This window comes from Corapipo altera, unplaced genomic scaffold (assembly GCF_003945725.1).
Source record: "Corapipo altera isolate COAL_440 unplaced genomic scaffold, ASM394572v1 75, whole genome shotgun sequence".
Lineage (NCBI taxonomy): Eukaryota > Metazoa > Chordata > Aves > Passeriformes > Pipridae > Corapipo > Corapipo altera.
Window position 1 is genome coordinate 8,830,991 of NW_020884887.1, and position 7,049 is coordinate 8,838,039.

General features: G+C 50.9%; 1 protein-coding gene across 4 annotated transcripts in view; it reads right to left on the bottom strand.

The window, feature by feature from the left end:
• CYFIP2 (cytoplasmic FMR1 interacting protein 2) overlaps positions 1-2,973 on the bottom strand; it is a 53,341-nt gene extending 50,368 nt beyond the window's left edge. For 3 of the 4 annotated variants that reach the window (XM_027643320.1, XM_027643321.1, XM_027643317.1), the window contains exons 1-2: positions 2,845-2,973; positions 567-630 (exon numbers count right to left, since the gene is read on the bottom strand). The gene's annotated coding sequence lies outside the window, so the exon portion shown is untranslated. The remainder of the gene's footprint in view (positions 1-566; positions 631-2,844) is intronic. The other variant, XM_027643318.1, reaches the window with a different exon arrangement.
• Positions 2,974-7,049: the final 4,076 nt, after the last annotated feature.

Here is a 7,049-nt window from a genome sequence, read left to right on the forward strand (position 1 = left end):
GAGCCAGTCAGGCAGGGCCCGTGCACAGGGCATGGCCCCACCACCCTGAAATGGAGAGTTCCTGACACAGTGACTGTTGTGGCAGCAGATTTCACAGACAACATAGTAAGGCTTTGAGGAGAGAGGATGGACATCCCAGATATCTGAACTTGCAGGGCATATCCAACCTTCCCTACCAAAACGCTTGCCCAGAAGTATTGCTGCAATATCGTTCTCTTTGCAGCAAGAAGCACAGAGGCGACTTTATTGTTCAAGCAGCTTAGGGAAACAAAGAAAGACTTTTAAAAGCAAGGCCATAATGAATATGTTGCATGCATGTGTGCTCAGCTCCAAAGCTGCACAGCTGAGAGCTCTGGGGAAGTGGCACGGGCTGTTCCGGATTTTCAGCTTGCTTGCTCCTACAGCAGACAGTCACACCGGAGCTGCAGTAGCTACCAAAAGCAAGAAAGGAGGCAAGGAAAAATGGGAATTTCCCAGATAGAGTCCATGTCCTGCAAGTCTGGGGTGAGATGAGCAGCAAAATGACTTTTGCTGGGGAGGTGGCAACGCAGAGGAGGAGGACAAACCTTCTGGTCACCTCCTGAGGATCTGGGATTCTTCTTCAGCTCTGATGCCCAGTCCCTGGGTAACCTGGGAAAGTCATGGAATTTAGTTTTGCCCCTGTGGTAATGCTTCTCCCTCTTACTCCAAAAATAGCATCTAATCAGTGGGCATGAACTGTCCTGTCCCAACAAGTGTCCCAGCACAGTGAAGTCTTATGTGCATAAGAGCAAAGTGTTCCTGGTACCCACTGCCTCACAGCAACAGCAGGATAAATGCTTCTGCCCACCAACATGTTTTTAGTCCAGAATAACTTCATGGTGCAAAAGTTTAGTTTGACCCTTGACTAAAATGCACAGGATTGAAGTTCCCTGTGTTTTAGGATGCATGTCATCAACTCCTTCTCTCACGCTCTAAGAATTACTTGTAATTGCAACCACCACCACAGTCAGGAGGTTCTTTATAGAAGCAAATAAGCACAGCCAAGAAGAATGAGGCTGGCAGAGCTGGGCCTCTGCCCTACACAGACACAGATGCTAATAACCATGAAATCACCCTTCCTATTAAAAAAGGAAGCCAAACTGCATGACTCCTGAAGCTATATCTCCAGTCTACATTTTCTGCCATTCCATTAGGGCTGAGTTCCAGGCATTTGTGCCATCCTTGTCTTTCAGCAACATAATTATTTTGGAATTTATTTCTTTTAGAATAACTTAATAATATTTTTTTCTGGTGCCAAAGAAAGAGGGTCAAGGAAAGAGGAAGGTATGTGAAGCTATATTTCCAATAGAGTTTAAAAATTTTGAGCAAGTTTACAGGTAACCCCACTGCTAACAGTTAAAGCACTTCTTGGGAAACCAAATCATACAGGCCAGCATTGTTAATAGTTGACCAGATATTCATCTTCCAAAACCAATCTTCCTATTTTTCATGCAAGGATGATAATTGTTTGTTAACAAAATTATTATAATGAAATCAGCATATTCTGCTTTGCTCAAGAGACCCTGGTCAGAAAACGGAAGATTTTGCATATTTCCCAGGCTTCATTAATAACAATTAACTGTACAAAGGAGAAAAGAATTATCCTTTGCAGAGAATTACCATAGAATTATATGGTTGTGACACCAGAATACTGGGCTCGTCACCCATCTCTGTGACTAACCCCAGACAACTGTCGTCATGCAAAACATGAGGGTGATTTTTGTTTCGGTATTTCGGGGCAGGAGGGGTGCAGAGGCTTTAGCGACTCAACCTAATTCTTTTAGATCTTTGTGATCCAAAGCCCCCAGGCAGGAACCCCCCGTGGAAAGCGGCAGATGGCAGAGGGGGCCACGGTCTGCTGCTGGCAGTGTCCTCTGACAGCAACACACAACCACCACCCTGCCCCCTTCTCCAAAACAGCCCTGGGCACGCAGGGAGGCTTTAGTGTGCGCCTCTTCTCCTCCTCCTCGTTCCTTCCCGGTCCTTCCAAACCACGGAAATTTCCTGCGGAATCCATCCCTTCCACCCCCCGCCCGGTGGGATTGGGCTGGCACGAGGCATTTCCAGCGGTCTGGGGTGTAAAGTTGAGCACAAAGGAGCGCTGCCCGGCCCCACGCGCGGGGACCGGCGCTGCGGGGCTCCGACCCGCGCCACGGCCCGAACCTGCGGGCGCCGCTCCAGCCATCGCTCGAAGCGCTGGCTCAGCCTCCCTCGCTGCCTCCATCCCCCTCCTCCCCCAGGAACACCACATTTCCACGCCACGGGTGATCCGGGAGCTGGCCGGAGCCCCCGCCAGGGCCGCCCCCCGCCGCCAGCCCGGCGCTGCGCGCCGCCGCTCCTCCATCATCATCATCATCATCGCCATCCCCTCCGCGCCCCGTTCTCCCCGCGCCAAGCATCGCCGCCACCCCGGCTCGGGCTCCCGCTGCCACAGCGGGGCCTGCAGCGCCCGCGGGCCCGGGGGCTCGGCCCCTTCCCACGTCCTGGGGGCGCGGGGCCGGCATGGGCGGGGGGGAAGAGAGGGATTTGCGCTATTTTTTTCCCCGGCGCTTTGCCGCGGCTGCGGGCAGGCTGAGCGCCGCAGGTAGCTCTAGGGATTGTGGGATACATCCCGCACATCCCGGCCCGGCCGGGCCGCCCGCCCTCCGCTGCCGGGGTGGCGGCACCTGCCCCGCCGCCGCCCCCGCTCCGCGCTCCCGGGGCGGCGGGGGCACCGCGCTCGGCGGCGAGGGGGGAGAAGGGAAGGAAGGAAGGAAGAAAGGAAGGCAGGGGGTGAAGCCGCGCAGCCCCCGCGCAACCCCGCGCCCATCCCCGCCCGCTCACCTGCGCTCGGCGGGCGCGATGCTCCGCGCCGCGGGATGCTCCGCGGGATGCTCGGCGGGATGCTCCGCGCCGCCCGCACAAAGAGCAGGAAATGGCTGCAGCAAGTGCACTTCCGCGGCTCTCCGCCGGCCCCTCCGCGCGGCGCGGCGGCGGGGGGAGCCCCGGCCCCCGCCGCGGGAAGGGGCTGGAGCGGCGCGGGCGGCTCCTCCCCCAGCGGCGCGGGGGATGCGCGGCGGGGCCGGGGGCTGCATCCCCCTCCTCGCCGGGAAGGGGGGGCCGCAGCTCTCCCCCCGCGGCGGGGACCTCCTGCGGTGGTCGCTCCGCCGGGGCCGGCCGGGCTGGCGGCAGCGCGGCGCCGGCGGGGTCGGGGTCAGGGAAGGCCGCCAGCCACCCCCACCCGGGGCGCGGAGGGAACAGGGCTGGGGGCAGCTGCTGCAGCCCCTCGGAGGTCTGGTGCTGGCAGAGAGGGTTTGGGTCCCTGAGGAGGCAGGACCCGGCTGGGTTTCCCCAGCTCCCTGCTGCTGTGTTTGCTGGGTATCGGGTGTTCAGCCACTGTGCCCCTCGGAGGACCATTGTTAAGTTTAACCTACTATCTTAACAAACATGCTGTTTGCAGAATACATGTATGTATAGAATACATATGGAGCCTCGGATGACTGAGCATGTTGGGGGCCAAAACCAGAAGGCAGTGCCTTTACTCGGAGCGCCAATCCTCTTCTGAGTCAGCACCACATCCAAAAGGTCTTCCTTTTGGCATTTTTGGCATCTGACTTTTCTTCAGGGACAGGTTTCCAGTCCTTCTGCTCATAATTCTTTTTAAAGCTCTAATACAGCTCTTCAGATCTACCGTGAAATCCAAACTGGACCTCTCACAGCTTCCAGAGGAACATTGCCTCATGGTGACTGACACAAGCCCTGTATAGAACTATCTTGTTGAAAGACACTGCTGGATACCCCAGGACTGCTGGGGGTCTAGATATAGGTCTAGATGTACTTCCTTGGTGGCCCTGGCAGTGTTCCTTTCCTGAGCATCAGCCTATGCCAAAACTGGACTATCTTGCCCCTCCTGGATTAGAGTGACCTCTCTGATTCCTTAGAGACTGCTGCTGTTGTCCATGCTAGTGAGGGGCTGAGCTTGCTCCCTATGGGTGTGTGTTGACTCCGCAGGGAAGCTTGGACACCAGTTTACACTGCAGTTCTGCTGCTGTGATTTGAATGGATGCAATGGGCTTAAAGGCACCAGGGTCTACAAACTAGAAAAGCAGCAGGACAGTCTTAGGAACTATCTTTGTTTTACAGGAGAGGACTACACCTGAAAAAATGTATTAATATCCTCTCTGGGAGTAGACCCTTCTCTTTCCCCTGAATAGTGTTTCTTCTTTGGAGGTGGGACTAGATGACCTTTAAAGGTCCTTTCCAACCCAAACTATTCTATGATTCTGTGATATCTGTAACTCTATCTCACCTTTGACCGGAACATTTTGTAGCCATCATTCCTCTTTTTACTATTTAATTCTTGGCAGAAAAATTCAGTAAGTGAGCATTGGTACTGCAGACACAAAGGATTTTACAGCTAATATTGCTCTGAGGCCATGGGTGAAAACAGGTCAGTTCAAGAAAACTGTGGCAACAAAGACTTCTGTGGACTGTTTTTTTGCACAGTTTAATCTGGTCCCATTATCAGCCAGGCTCAGGGTGATGGGAATTCCATTAATGTTAGGATAATATTTTAATTTTCTGCTCTGTGTTGTCTTAGCTTGTAGAATAATAGAATGAGCTTCTCTGCATTTGTCCTGCGGATCTCTCTGCAGGCTGGGAAGTATGACAGTCAGGAGCAGCCCCATGCAGCTACAGACTCAGGAGTGTGTGCATCAGCTGGCTCTGTGTGGAGGGGTGGAGGGGAGAGATAACTCGATGGTGGGAGGAGCTGAACAGAAGAATACACACGGATTTGAAGTGGCTGCCAAGTGAGATTTAGCAGAGCCATTCACCTGAATCCGGCCGCGCTGACAAGTGCAGCGTTCAGAGAGGGACAAAGCCAAACATCACATAAAACCATGTTCTTTAAAAAATGTTTCAGGAAATTCTAGACTTTTATCAGGCCTGATTTTAAGGTAACTGTGTATTGACAACCCCCACTTCCCCAGGGTGACCAACACATGCCCAGGAAAGAGGTTTTCATGGCTAATTCTGCCGCCCTTCAGCCCCTGGTCTCCACTGAGAAGCATCAGCTGCTCCTTCTAGATGAGGTTACTGCTTGACTGCCTTTTCCTAGCAGGGACGCCAGCCTGGCTGTGCCTGTGCCTGGCCATCGCAGCAGCAGGTTGGGGACACGCTGAGATAGAGCTCTGGGCCTTGGCTCCAGCCAAGTGTGCAGCGTCAGCAGAGCCGTGCACCCAGCGGGGAAACAGGGACAAGCACAACCTCCCACCTTGCTGAAACACTTTTCCATCGAGTAAAGGTGGAGTGGGTTAAACATTCAGCAGATTGCAAATGCTTTCTAAGGAGACAGGGAAGGGGCATTCAGAGAAAGGTTACTCACTTTGCAGCAGGAGCGTGGTATTCTGATCTCTACTTTGTGGAGAACGTATCCAGTGGAGCCACATGAAGGGCACCCACCTAAACTCGCCATAGACACTGCTCTGGTGGGAGGGGACTGGGTTACAGTGCACTGACATCATGCAGTTATCCCAGTAAGGCACTAACCTTTTGAGATTCCTGAAGATCCCTGTAAATTATCATGGGGAAACACCCTCTGGGAGCACTCAAATACTACTACCCCCATTTTATGAAGATTCAGAGAATTTAAAGCCACCATAATGGATGTTTAGACCTAAAAATCTGGTGTCCATATAGTAAACTATGTAGTAAATTACTGAATTTGCAGAGATTCTGAATACTTCATAATAACCTAATCCCAGAACAGGTTCTGGGGAACAGAGATATTTCAGAAAGCCAGAAAAAACCTGTTTGCTTCTTGGTGGAAGGGATTTGGAGGAACAGCAAACTGTATGATTATAGTTGCATGAGGATGGTTTTTACATTTTTGCTAACATATAGTGAACCCCACAGTTGGGACTCAGCAATTTTATTGTTTGTAAAAACGAACATAAAACATCACAATATCGTTTTCTGCAACACACACTAGCTAATAAATATTACACATATACAAATATAAATATAACCTCAGTAAGATCACCTAGCAGAGCAATATTGCTACTAAATAGCAATGTCCTCAAGCTCAACAGACCCCTGGTTCCTCCAAGGATGATGAGGGCAGCAAGCCAGAAGCTTAACTTTGTGAGCCTGCAGATACCCCTGCCACAGAGTGTGTTAAGATGTATAAGGCAGGAACTGATGCCTTGCCCATATCCACATACCTGAAAAGATATTCTGGCTCCTAAAAGCTACTCTAGAACCACGGGTCTGAAAAATACCAAAAATAAAGTTGCCTTCTGTGAAGAAATAGTTCAATGCAGGATATGTTAGATCATGGGATTACATTATTTCCTTGTTCCATTTTTGTTGGCAAACATATTTGAACCTGACTTCTGTAATTGGAGATTGTGTAAAAGGAGATTGCTGCTGGAAGTTTGCACCTTAGAGTTTTTGTAAGCTGCTGTCATGTAAGGTTTCCTTGTGTTCTCACCTACCCAAAACAGAGAAGCATAAAAAATACATCCTGCATATATGCACATATCATCTGTGAGCCCTCTTGACTTCCCTAGTTATTGTTAATGCTTAGCAGAAAGTCCTGCACTTCACAAATTTACAAATTCTGCAGGACACCAACACCCAGACATTTGGTTTTGGGGTCAGTTATGTCAAAACAGTGTCTCTGTCTTGCAGTGGAAATACAGATTTTAGTTTAAATACCAGGAGATGGATTTTGTTTATACCTTCTTCTGCTGTCACCACATAATGGAGAACTCCTTGTGGAGAAAGAACCCAGGCAGTCCATTTGCATTGGACTTTTTCTTTGATCAGTCCCTTTGTTCACAGAGGAGATGGAAAGGTCTTTACCTCTGAGATTCAGTTACTCTTTGAAGTATGAGAAAACTCTTCTCATTATCACTGGTGCACTGAGCATGTACTCTGCATGTTTTTTCCTCATGGCTCCCTTGTGAGCCCTCCAGCTCCTTTTTTCCGAACACACCAGTTCAGCAGTAGATTCCTGTACCTTTCACAGGTAATCAGATCCCAGA